The sequence below is a fragment of the Salvelinus fontinalis genome, chromosome 20 (assembly GCF_029448725.1).
Source record: "Salvelinus fontinalis isolate EN_2023a chromosome 20, ASM2944872v1, whole genome shotgun sequence".
Lineage (NCBI taxonomy): Eukaryota > Metazoa > Chordata > Actinopteri > Salmoniformes > Salmonidae > Salvelinus > Salvelinus fontinalis.
The window spans coordinates 410116-424764 of NC_074684.1; positions in this window are offsets into that span (position 1 = coordinate 410116).

Here is a 14649-nt window from a genome sequence, read left to right on the forward strand (position 1 = left end):
TAGCATTGTGCGTGTTGCTAATGGTCCTCAAAACAGATTGCGTTAGAGGCAATATGTTGTTTGCAGCTTTTAGCTATTTGCAAGGCAGTAGGGCAATAATGCTGTAGGCTATGTATGAGACAGCGGAGATTATAGCCCGACAACAATCAGTTACAGGAAGGGTGGAGGTTGTAGACTAGAACACTCTGTCATCAGGATTAGTGCTGTGAGTGTCACAAAGCCATACATACTGTAATGAAGCTGACCTGCTGTTGTCTCCACCACATTCTCCAGGTGTATGTCCCAAACGGCACCCTATTACCTATGTTGTGCTCTACTTTTGACCAGGACCAAATAGGCTCTGGTCAAAAGTAGTGCACGACATAGGGAAAATGTGTACTATTTGGGACACATGCCAGGTCTGACACTTCGTAGACCATTAAAAACTGGAGGGTCTTGTCATGAATGCAAACAGAGTCTGCTTAACACTTTAGAGTGTTTGTCACAAGCAGACACATGCAAACAGCACAGCAGAGGGGCTGTAGGGTTCTCCCCTCCTACCTCTCTGCGTGTGTATAGAAGGGGGGGGGGGCAGGGGCCATCTTATTAGCATCAACTAGCAGCTTCCTGTGTCTTGGTCTTATTTACAATCACCTGAAGTCAGATAGGCCTACTGTCTGTAAATGTAACCTATTCCATACAAATAAAAAATTAATTCACATACTCATCTCTCTTTGCTGTGGATTTATTTGACCTGCGTTTCAGCTAAAGAGCCTTTATCAAGGTGTGATGAATGTAACCGGTTTCACCACCATCAGGCAGCAGACTGATCTTGTATTAGAGTTAGTCTACATAGATGGATATTTAGTGAATTGTATGTAGTCATTCCTTCACATCCCACCTGCTCCGTGTGAAATACACAGAGAAAACTCAGGGGATGCATATTGCTCAGTCTACCCACACAAGTGGGGCAGAGGTGGCAGAAGCCTAACAGTTGGACCAGTAACCGAAAGGTTGCTGGTTTGAATCCCCGAGCCAACTAGGTGAACAAATCTGTTGATGTGCCCTTGAGCAAGGCACTTAACTTAATTGCTCCTGTAAGTTGCTCTGGATAATGTAAATGTGTGAGCTCAGAGCAGACTACTTGATGATGTCTTGTAACCTGTTGTTGTGTCTGAGACTCAACAAGGAGGTGTTCAAACTAGGCATGGCCGGGGCACCCACTGACAACAGCAATGTTTGTCTGTGTGTTTCCCCGCAGCCACATTTGTTTACCTCTTTGTCTTGTAATAGTAAATATGTATTCAGGAGCTCTCGGGGGGTGCTGACCTGCTATAATGAGAGTGTGTTTAGTCTGAAGACCAGGCCCTCCGCTGATGGATTGTCCTGCCTGCAGGGAACTTTTTTAGTGACACTCTGTATGGTGAAGGCACATAAGGGATGCGTCCCAAATTGCACCCTTTTCCCTATGGGCCCTGGTCAAAAGTAGTGCACTACATAGGGAATAGGGTGCCATTTGGGACAGAGTCAACATGCGGGACTGTCGTAGTGGACATAGATTCGTGTGTGTGTGCCTGCCCTTTTCAGACTATTGATTCCTGCAGCCGGCTCGGTGTCATATGCTTTGTCCCAAATGGCACTCTATTCCCTATATAGTGCACTACTTTTGACCAGAGCCTGGTCAAAAGTAGTGCACTATGTAGGGAATAGGGTGCCATTTGGGACACATTTTGGTTGTATGTGCCATGCATACGGCCAGAGAGCCGAAAGGGCCTGACAAAGCCCAGAGATGGACATATCTATCAAACACTATTGCCGTGGTGATTATCCCGCTCAATACGGATTAATGAAATCACATTTATTTGTGATGGTTTCTTAAGACAAATAGCAAGTTCCATGATTAAAAGTAGAGAGGGACTTATGGCTGGGAAACTGTAGCATGTAAGTCTTATACAGAGTAGTGGTTGATCAAGCAAAAATAACTTGTGCTGCGAGTTTCCCTCCTAAGTATCACAAAAGTAAACAATCCGAAAAAGACTCAAAACCCTTTACCCTTTGAACAAATGAAACAGGAGACACTTTCAGAAAAGGCCTTTTGATAGCTGACTACAAACCTAATCAACTTCTTGTGCAGTGTCTTTCCACCTTACAAGTCTTGACATGTCTGGTAAGGGCAGGAGGTAACATAAGATGGTTAGTGCTGTGTTTTAAATGCTTGCAGATCTTTCAACCACAGTCCACCTACATGCATGTCCTGAAGGCATGTCCGAAGAGGCCTGCTATACCGGAGCCATTCTCCTCTTATAATGAGAGGTTGGAGCTGGAGCCTCAATACCGCTGTGTTTTATTCCTAATTTTGATGTGTTTATGTTGTATTTCTTCCTTCTTTGTGTTCTGAATGCTTCTGTAAGCAGCATATTACTCTCTACATTCTGTACTGTATTTATTTAAGCAATAAGGCCCGAGGGGGTGTGGTATATGGCCAATTTACCACGGCTAACGGCTGTTCTTAGGCACGACACAACGCAGCCCTCAAGCAGACCCCTCAAACACCCGAGTTGCCTTATTGCTATCATAAACTGGTTACCAACGTAATTAGAGCAGAAAAAAAACATGTTTTGTCATACCAGTGGTATATGGTCTGATATACCATGGCTGTCAGCCAATCAGCATTCAAGGCTCAAACAACAGAGTTTAGAAAAAACAATGAATTTATGGTATATGAGCAGGAGGAGACTACGGGTTGATAAAATATCTCCCTCCCTCATACTGGTATCTTTCATATGTCTGATTTTACTGTGCACCTCCATGAATTCAGTTGAAGCTAAACAAATGAATTAGAAAGCTGTAATGGGCTTACTCACAAATTGCTCGCAGATACTTGATATTGAAGTTTCCGGCAAGCCTCTTCAGAGAGACACTCCATCCCAGGGGCATGCTCATTTAAAGGTAAGTATAGGATGTCATAAATTTTGAGCAAATAAGACAATGGCGGGAGGTGGGCCGGAAGAGGGGAGGTAGAGGTGTTGGACAGGAGGCGAGGGAGTGCTGGAGAGGAGGAGGCGAGGGAGAGGAGGAGGAGGAGAAGAGGAAGAAGGTAGGGAGAGGAGGAGGGGATGGAGAGGAGGCAGGAAGGGGAAGAGGGGGTGGAGAGGAGGAGGAGGAGGAGAGGAAGAAGGGAGGGTGAGGTGGAGAGGGGGAGGAGATGGAGAGGAGGAGCAGAGGAAAATAAAAATACAAAGATAATGATCATGACAAAATAAGCAATTATTTAAACCTAGTTCATCTGGTGTTGACATTCCAGTTAATTACGAAGTGCCTGCAGAGGGCCTGGCTCCTGAGCAGGAGCATGACAAAAACAGCTAAGGGAAGCTGCCGGGATCGACCACAGTACGGCAACCAGCGAGTGATGGTGCTTACTCAGGGACAACCAACCCGACTGCAGGTAACATTTTGTCTGGCCCCCAGCAAATGGCCACACTCACTGTGTGTCCCAAATGGCACCCTATTCCCTTTAAAGGGCACTACTTTTTACCTAAACCCTATAGGCCCTGGTAAAATGTAGTCCACTATACAGGGAATAGTGTGCCATATGGGATGCATACTCCAAATGGCACCGCTTTAGACAGTTTTTATAGCAACTGTAGCACTTCTGTGTGTGTGTGTTCTTATCGAATATCTTCAATGTGGTGGAAACATGGTTGAAATCAAATTAAAAGCTATTGGTCACGTACACATATTTCACAGATGTTATTGCAGTTCAGTGAAATGCTTCTGTTTCTAGCTCCAACACTGCAGTAATACCTAACAATACAAAACAATACACACAAATCCCCCAAAATGTAAATAAAGAAATGAAGAAATATCAGAACAAACAATGTCATAGTCCAGAATATATAAGCTATATATACAAAGTATGTGGACACCCCTTCAAATTAGTGGATTCGGCTATTTCAGCCACACCCGTTGCTGACAGGTGTATAAAATCGAGCACGCAGCCATGCGATCTCCATAGACAAACATTAGCAGTAGAATGGCCTTATTGAAGAGCAGATTCTGTGTTTCCAACTTTGTAGCAACAGTTTGGGGAAGGCCCTTTCCTGTTTCATCATGACAATGCCTCTTCGCGCAAAGCGAGGTCCATACAGAAATGGTTTGTCAAGATTGGTGTGGAAGAACTTGACAGGCCCGCACAGAGCCCTGACCTCAACCCCATCAAACAGCTATGGGATGAATTGGAACGCCAACTGCGAACCAGGCCTAATCGACCAACATAAGTACCCGACCTCACTAATGCTTGTGGCTGAATGGAAGCAAGTTCCCGCAGCAATTTACATTTACATTTACATTTAAGTCATTTAGCAGACGCTCTTATCCAGAGCGACTTACAAATTGGTGCATTCACCTAATGACATCCAGTGGAACAGCCACTTTACAATAGTGCATCTAAATCTTTTAAGGGGGGGGGGGGGCAGAAGGATTGCTTTATCCTATCCTAGGTATTCCTTGAAGATGTTCCAACATCTCGTGGAAAGCCTTCCCAGAAGTGTGGAGGCTGTTATAGCTGCAAAGGGGGGACCAACTCCATATTAATGTCCGTGATTTTGGAATGAGATGTTCAACGAGCAGATGTTCACATACTTTTGGCCATGTAACCTGTCAGCAAAGTTCCTTGGTGTCCACATCACCAACAATCTAACATTGTCCAAGCACACCAAGACAATCGTGAAGAGGGCATGACAACACCTATTCCCCCTCAGGAGACTGCAAAGATTTGGCTTGGGTCCTCAGATCCTCAAAAGATTTTTCAGCTGCACCATCGAGAGCATCCTGACGGGTTGCATCACTGCCTGGTATGGCAACTGCTCGGCCTCCGACCGCAAGCCTCTAGAGAGGGTAGTGCATACAGCCCAGTACATCACCGGGGTCAAGCTTCCTGCCATCCAGGACCTCTATACCAGGCGGGGTTAGAGAAAGGCCCTAAAAATTGTCAAAGACTCCAACCACCCTAGTCATAGACTGTTCTCTCTGCTACCGCAGAGGCTTACAAACAGCTTCTACCCCCAAGCCATAAGACTCCTGAACCGCTAATCAAATGGCTACACAGACTATTTGCACCCCCTTATGCTGCTGCTACTCTCTTATTATCTATGCATAGCCACTTTAATAACCCTACCTGCATGTACATAATGACCTCAATTACCTCTACACCGTTGCCCCCTGCACATATATGCCCCCTGTATATAGTATATATTTCCTGCTGCTCTTTAATTGTTTGTTTTGTTACTTTTTTTAGGTAGGTATTTTCTTAAAACTGCATTGTTGGTTAAGAACTTGTAAGTAAGCATTTCACTGTAAGGTCTACACCTGTGTTCAGTGTATGTGACAAATAAAATTAGATTTGATTTGAAGTTTTATATATAGATTTACATACATATGTATGTATAATGTTGTGTATAGACAGTATGAACAGTGTATGAATAGAAAAGGTGTGTACAGCAGTAGTTATATAAGATGAGCCTTGACTTGAATACAGTATATACAGTTGATGTCGGAAGTTTACATACACCTTAGCCAAATACATTTAAACTCAGTTTTTCACAGTTCCTGACATTTAATCCTAGTACAAATTCCCTGTCTTTGGTCAGTTAGGATCACCACTTTATTTTAACCTCTCTGGGTCGACAACAGCCAGTGAAATTGCAGGGGGCCAAATTCAAAACAACAGAAATCCCATAATTAAAATTCCTCAAACATACAAGTATTTTACAACATTTTAAAGATAAACTTCTTGTAAATCCAGCCACAGTGTCCGATTTCAAATAGGCTTTATGGCAAAAGCACACCAAACGATTATGTTAGATCAGCACCTAGTCACAGAAAATCATAAAGCCATTTTCCAGCCAAGGAGAGCCCTCACAAAAGTCAGAAATAGTGATTAAATTAATCACTAACCTTTGATGATCTTCATCAGATGGCACTCACAGGACTTCAGGTTACACAATAAATTTGTGTTTTGTTCGATAAAGTTAATCTTTATGTCCAAAAACCTCATTTGAAATTGGTGTGTTATGGTCAGAAATGCATTGTCTCAAACAAACATCCGGTGAAAGTGCAGAGAGCCACATCAAATTACAGAAATACTCATCATAAACATTGATAAAAGATACAAGTGTTATTCATGGAAATATAGATTAACCTCTCCTTAATGTAATCGCTGTGTCAGATTTCAAAAACACTTTATGGCGAAAGCACACCTTGCGATTATGTTTGGTAAGGGCCAAGTCACAGAAAAACAATCAGCCATTTTCCAAAGAAGGAGAGGTGTCACAAAAGTCAGAAATATCATTATAAACATTCACTTACCTTTGATGATCTTCATCAGAATGCACTCCCAGGAATCCCAGTTCCACAATAAATGTTTGTTTTGTTCAATAAAGTCCATTATTTATGTCCAAATACCTCCTTTTTGATCGCGCGTCCAAACTCAGGAGGCGAAAGTTCAAACGCAAGTCCAGGCGAAAGTTCAGACGAAAAGTTCGTAGAAACATGTCAAACGATGTATAGAATCAATCTTTTGGATGTTTTTACCATAAATCTTCAATAATGTTTCAACCGGGGAATTCCTTTGTCTTTAGAAATGCAATGGAACGCAGCTAACTCTCACGGGCGCACGCGAGACTGAGCTCATGGCTCTCTGCCAGACATCTGGTTGAAACAGCTCTCATTCTCTCCCCCTTCACAGTAGAAGCCTCAAACAAGGTTCTAAAGACTGTTGACATCTAGTGGAAGCCTTAGGAAGTGCAATATGACCCCATAGACACTGTATATTCGATAGGCAATGACTTTGAATAACTACAAACCTCAGATTTCCCACTTCCTGGTTGGATTTTTTCTCAGGTTTTTGCCTTCCATATGAGTTCTGTTAAACTCACAGACATCATTCAAACAGTTTTAGAAACATCAGAGTGTTGTATATCCAAATCTAATTATATGCATATTCTAGCTTTTTGTGCCTGAGTAGCAGGCAGTTTACTCTGGGCACCTTATTATCCAAGCTACTCAATACTGACCCCCAGTCTCAAATAAGTTTTAAGAACGTGAAATGTCAGAATAATAGTAGAGAGTAGGATTTATTTCAGCTTTTATTTCTTTCATCACATTCCCAGTGGCTCAGAAGTCTACATACACTCAATTAGTTTTTGGTAGCATTGCCTTTAAATTCTTTAACTTGGGTTAAACATTTCAGGAAGCCTTCCACAAGCTTCCCACAATAAGTTGGGTGGATTTTGGCCCATTCCTCCTAACAGAGCTGGTGTAACTGAGTCAGGTTTGCAGGCCTGAGTTTGAAGGTAGGCCTTGAAATACATCCACAGGTACACCTCCAATTGACTCAAATGATCTCAAATAGCCTATCAGAAGCTTCCAAAGCAATGACATAATTTTCTGAAATTTTCCAAGCTGTTTAAAGGCACATTTAACTTAGTGTATGTAAACTTCTGACCCACTGGAATTGTGATACAGTGAATTATATGTGAAATAATCTGTCTGTAAACAACAGTTGGAAAAATTACTTGTGTCATGCACAAAGTAGATGTCCTAACCGACTTGCCAAAACTATAGTTTGTTCACAAGAAATTTGTGGAGTGGTTGAAAAACGCATTTTAATGACTCCAACCTAAGTGTATGCAAACTTCCGACTCCAACTGTACATGTGAAGTAAAACAGTATTTAAACATGATTCAAGTTAATAACCTCCCCATCAAAAAAGCTGACTAGCATAGCCTAGCCTAACGGGACAGGGATACCATATAATATAATTTCATGAAATCGCAAGTCCAATACAGCAAATGAAAGATAAACATCTTGTGAATCCAGCCATCATTTCCGATTTTTAAAATGTTTTACAGCGAAAACACAATATGTATTTATATTAGCTAACCACAATAGCCAAACACACAACGGCATATTTTCACCATGTTTCCACCGCATAGGTAGCTTTCACAAAACCCACAAATAGAGATAAAATTAATCACTAACCTTGAAAAACTTTATCAGATGACAGTCTTATAACATCATGTTATACAATACATTTATGTTTTGCTCGAAAATGTGCATATTTACAGCTACAAATCCACCAAAGCAGGCAGAATAATTACAGAGAGCAACATGAAATACTAAAATACTCATCATAAAACATTTATGAAAAATACATGGTGTACAGCAAATGAAAGATACACATCTTGTGAATCCAGCCAATATTTCTGATTTTTTAAGTGTTTTACAGCGAAAACACAATATAGAATTATATTAGCTCACTTCAATAGCCAAACACATAACGCCATTTACTCCCCGCCAAAATAGCTTTCACAAAACCGACAAAATAGAGATAAAATGAATCACTAACCTTGAACAACTTCATCAGATGACAGTCTTAAAACATCATGTTATACAATACATTTATGTTTTGAATGTCCGGAGATATTTTGGACACTAACCTAATCTGACCGAAGAACTCATCATAAACTTTACATAAAAATACTTGTTGTATGGCAAATGAAAGATACACTGGTTCTTCATGCAACCGCTGTGTTAGATTTTTTAAAATAACTTTACCACAACATACAGCATGCGTTATTGTGAGACAGCGCTCACCTATTCTCCGCGGTGTTGGAGTCAACATATTACACAGAAATACAAAATAACATCATAAATGTTGTCTTACTTTTGCTGTTCTTCCATCAGAATGTTGTGCAAGGAGTCCTAGGTCCAGAATAAATCGTTGTTTGGTTTTAGAATGTACATTTCTTACCTGGTTGAATACTCCCCGTAGCCCGACCAGTGCGGGGAGGTGGAATAACCCCGGGCTATGTAGGCGAACCGGGGACACCATGCGTAAGGCTGGTGCCATGTATGCCGGCCCGAGGAGACGTACTGGTGGCCAGATATGTAGGGCCGGCTTCATGACATCCGGCTCAATGCTCAATCTAGCCCTACCAGTGCGGGGAGGTGGAATAACCCGCACCGGGCTATGCACACGTACAGGAGACACCGTGCGCTCTACTGCGTAACACGGTGTCTGCCCGTACTCCCGCTCTCCACGGTTAGCCTGGGAAGTGGGCGCAGGTCTCCTACCTGCCCTTGGCCCACTACCTCTTATCCCCCCCCCCCCCCCCAAGACATTTTTGGGATTTCTTCACGGGCTTCCGTGCTAGCCGCGTACCTTCATATCTCCGGTCTTGAGCTTGATTCTCCGGCTTCCAGCCACATCTCATTGCTGCCTCCTCATACCACCGCTCCTGGGCTGTGGCTGCCTCCTTCCACTCACGAGAGCGGCGATATTCTCCAGTTTGCGCCCAGGGTCCCTTTCCGTCCAATATTTCCTCCCATGTCCACGAGTCCTGGTTCTTTTGTTGCGCTCTCCCACGCCGCTTGGTCGTATTGTGGTGGGTGGTTCTGTAACGGCTTTCCTCCTCCTCTTGATTCGACCAAAACGCAGCGTTGTTATATGACATGATTTATTTAAACAAGACGAAAAAACACGAAACGAAAACACTTGAATAATTAACAAAATAACAAAACGGAGTAGACAGACCTGGACATGGAACTTACATAAATACACGAAGAACTCACGAACAGGAACAGACTACATAAACCGAGACAGTCCCGTGTGGAGCGACAAACACTGACACAGGAGACAACCACCCACGAACAAACAGTGTGAAAACACCTACCTTAATATGACTCTCAATCAGAGGAAATGAAAACCACCTGCCTCTAATTGAGAGCCATATCAGGTCACCCTTATACAAACATAGAAACACATAACATAGACTACCCACCCAAACTCACGCCCTGACCGTCAAACACATACAAAATAACAGAAAACCGGTCAGGAACGTGACACTCAGATCAAGCTAGACACCCCATTCAACCTTCTACTGCCTGTTGACATCTAGTGGAAGGCGTATGAAGTGCATACATATCAATAAATAAAAGCCAGTTGAATAGGCAGGCCCTGACACAGAGCCTCGTTTTCAGATTTTTCACTTCCTGTGTGGAAGTTTGCTGCCAAATGAGTTCTGTTTTACTCACAGATATAATTCAAACAGTTTTAGAAACTTCAGAGTGTTTTCTATCCAATAGTAATAATAATATGCATATTGTATGATCTAGAACAGAGTACGAGGCTGTTTAATTTGGGCACGATTTTTTACAAAGTGAAAACAGCGCCCCCCTATTCACAAGTTAAAGCTGATGAACAAGGCTGGGATCAAGCCTCACTTGTCCACGTCACCGTTACATAAAGTCAGAGTCAATTCCATCTCACCTGTGCTTTTGTAGAAAGGGAAACATATCTACATTTGAGGATTACACGATTCATGTCCTATATACAAAGAGCTAAGTGTTTCAGGGAGATCCTAACACCCAGACATGATGATATGATCAATATAAGATATATGGTTGTGGAAATATTTTCCTTTCCCTTTACACAGGCACACACGTTCACACAGCTTGTGGGTGAATCTCACGGATTTTGAATGTTGAATGCTTTTCTCATGTTAAAGAACTTGGAGACCTACAAGTAAAGTATGTCTCCAATGTTAAGCGAACCTCCCAATGAGATTTTCTCTATATTTATCTTTGCCTCTTCGTTTCAGAGGGTACGATAGGGAATATGAAATAGGGTTTCAAATAATGCTATACAGGTCAACGGATAAAATGTAACGCCTGAATAAATATGCACATATAGACTGCTATTTTCCACCTTTCCATGTCAAAGGTCAGCATGCTTTTAGAGAGGCCGCTTTCCATTTTCTCCACACACATCAATCACTTAGAGATTTTTTTGTATTACTTGTTAAACAAAATCTCTTTCTCTGAGCAATTGTATTAGTATAAAATATTCTAATGACCCAATTTTTTTGATCATACAATATAGCTCAGTATTTAAAAAAACAAATGTATACAGTCATTTTTGCTTATCTTTATTTAAAACGTTTTATTTAACTTTTATTTAACTAGGCAAGTCAGTTAAGAACAAATTCGTATTTACAATGACGGCCTACCCCTGCCAAACCCTACCTCGGACAACGCTGGGCCAATTGTGCGCTGCCCTATGGAACTCCCAATCACAGCCGGTTGTGATGGTTGTGATACAGCCTGGAATCGAACCAGGGTCTGTAGTGACGCCGCTAGCACTGAGATGCAGTGCCTTAGACCGCTGCGTTATTGACACCCTTATCAAGGGTTTATATAATATATAATTTCAAAGAGCATCAATATAACACAGGCATCTGAGTTATCACCAGCATTTAAACTTGTAAATGTACTTACTACTCTAATTCAATGACAGTATAAAAAAAAGTTATTTGCTCAAAATTGTTTCTGGTATGACATCCCAACGCACCATTTCAGTTAGTGAAACACTGAAACTCCCTGTAGTTTTCACTCTATTTCATCCCAGCATTACAACGACTATCCTCGTTAAACGCCAATGAGTCTGAAATGCCTGCGTGTGTCAGGTGAGCGAGTCGAGACAGAACCGGCATGACGGAAAGGCTGACTAATAGAGGAGAAGATGAACGGGGGTTCTCGCCCTTCCACGTGAAACACACTAGTAATTTCCTCAGGTCATCTGCACTTATATGTTGTCATTGTTCATGTGCATAGGAAAAACCAGAGGGGGTCACATGATAAGAAGACATACAACGCGGCCCACCACCGAGAGATTGATGGCTAAAGTGGAGTGGTTGGGAAATCTATGCTAAGCCAAATGAGTCACGTACTACCGGTACCTACAACCGGGTGGGTGAGGGGCTTTACTAGAGATAAAATTGACAATAAATCATCTTATCGACTAACCTATTAGTGGTAATTAATTCAGTGTGGCACCCTGATCGTAGTTTCCTCGTTTATTACAGTAACACTGGGAGATCTCTCAAGGGAAGTCTGCAGCTGTATGCAGGGACTCAGGGAGCTGTCCTAAAGCCTGGCTGTTTCCCAAGTGACGCACTATTCCCTATATAGACGCATATACTGTGTCAGTCAGTCAGGTGGGTCTTGTATGGGGATGTTTTCTCTTGTGTAAAAAAAAAAAAAAGTGAATGTGGCCATTCAGCACAGCCGTAATGTGAAGGGCACACCTGACAGCTCTGTTTCTTCCTTTGCCAGATGTTTAACTCCTCATTACCCAGATTAAAAATGTCCATCTCTCTCATGCTTCTGCTGCTGCTGGCTGCCTTGTTGCCGTGGTGACCTCTGGTTGTCAACACCCCTCCTGTAACAATGCCGGCTGATGAATGATGTCATCCATCCGTTCCTAAACATACCTCTCCAGTTGTGACTGCCCAGGTCCCCCATGAGTCATATACTGTGTCCCAAATGGCACCCTATTCCCTGGGCCCTGGTCAAAAGTACTGCACTATAAAGGGAATAGGGTGCCATTTGCCATTTGGGACATACATAATTTACCTCAGGGGGAATGTCATACAGACTGTGTTTGACCAATCAGGAGGCAGAGCTTGTTAACTCCTGGCTGGCATGATTTACTGGTTGCATTAATGAATTATCAACCATAGGAGGGTGTAGGGAGTTCACATTATGGAAACGTCCCTATAACATTGACTGTTGTTAAATACATGTCAAAGACTATCAAGGGCTGTGAAAATGAAAACTGTTTTTTTCCCTTCTTATAATGGCAAGATGATACCCGACATGGTCATTTTTTGGGGGGTAATGTAAAACAACTGTCACAGGTGTTGGTGTAGCAGACATGAGTCGGTCATGGTCATGTGATGAGGTAGCCTCGCCTGAGAACTTCAAAACCAGTGTCTACCCTAGTCCAAGGGGGCATTTCTTCTTGGTCTAATGGTCTAAGATGTTGGTTGCTCCTGTGGGAAACCTGGGTTCATATCCTGCGTGTTACAGCCTGGAAAACCATGGAAATGCTTGACTTACATTGTCCATGGCAACAACCTATTATTAATAGCATGTGTCTGAGAAAAAAAAGAGAACCAACCACACCATGGTTGGTTAGGGAATCCTGGATTGAAGAAAAGCACCATCTTATTAGGTGTTTTGAAGACTTTATTTGTAACTAACAACAAAGACTGGTGAGTTACAACCAAGTCCCCCTCTGGAAAATCACCTGCTCCTGAAGTAGGACTCCGAAGATGAGGTGTGAGGTGTGAGAAAAACACCAAGGAAGCAAAACGAATAGACATTTGTACTGAAACCACCTACCCAGTCTCTTATCGACTTTGGACTATTTGTCGAAAATATTAAAGTGGGAGTAGATGTATAAGTACTATATATTCAGAGCACCACAACCTTGATACCACACCCCCTTTTGAATCTATACTTTCTCGCTAGCTAAATTATGCTAAACATTTCCTTATCTCCAATCAGATATGATATTCCCTGATATTCCTTCCTTGTTAATTGTTAACCGCCAATGTTCATTATATAACCTTCTGTCTGATATTCACTCCACACACAGGGAGGCTGAAGCTACTCAAAGAGGTTCTGTATGTCTGGTCGTTAACCACTGACAAGACAGAGCTGTTGGTTGCAGAATATTTGCCGCTGATCGTTATGTGGCATGTAGTAGAGGGAAGGAAGTGAGAGACTCAGGATGTGTCCCAAATGGCACCCTGTTCCCTATGGGCCCTGGTCAAAAGTAGCGCCCTATGAAGGGAATAGGGTGCCATTTGGGATGCAGCACTATGTAAGCTTCTCAGCTGTGCTGCCGTTATTCCCCCACATGTGAAATATGCTCAGACAGATCCCTGTCCTGACGTTACCCCGCGAGGTCATCTGGGTGCATTCTAAAATGGAGTGAGCGATGAGAAGGAAGGATAAGATATGAGACAGTAGTTTGATTTATGTAGCTAGCTGGCATGTCATCTTCATTAAGAATAAGAATGATCTTGCAATCTCTTTCAATTTGCGGTAGAAAGACGTGATCTAGTCAGTTATCCAATACATCCGGTACCCTGACTACTCCATAGTGGCCTTCAATGGCAAAGCTTCGCATACTGGTCCCCGCACACACACCTCTTCCGCCTCCTCTCCTTCTCCTGTTCTCTGTGAGTGTTTCCAGCTGCTGATACGTATTGAATATCCCCCTATACCTCTGGTGGAATGCATGCCAGTTGTCTCCAGTTTCTCCACCTCTGCCTGCGTTGTCCCACCAGCCCTGCCTGCTAAACTAAATCCCTGCTATTTGATTTGACATCCTCAGCTGGAAAGATGTGGGTGATGATTTGTAGAGCATGTCCAACTGGTTGTATGTGCCACACCAGGCAGGGTGTCACACGTGTGTTGGTTGATACATTAGGGCTGCATCACGATTGACACCCTATTCCCTACATAGTGCACTAAATAGGGAATAAGGTGCCATTTGGGATGCATGCTAGGTATAAGGGGCCAATGAGGGGCCCCCACAGCTGCCTTTAAAACACCACAGGAAATCGACTTCCTCGTCAGAGAGTTTTAAGTGGATGCTTTGTGTTACGCTAATTCCATTAAAATAAGCATAGAGGCCAGCTAGCGGCACAGCTTTAGATGTGTAGAAGGAGGAAGGTAGGAGTGATACGTTACAAGTGTCAGCTGCAAGGACTCGCCAACCCTCGCCTAAGCTGCTTGTTATGAAATCACCCATACAAA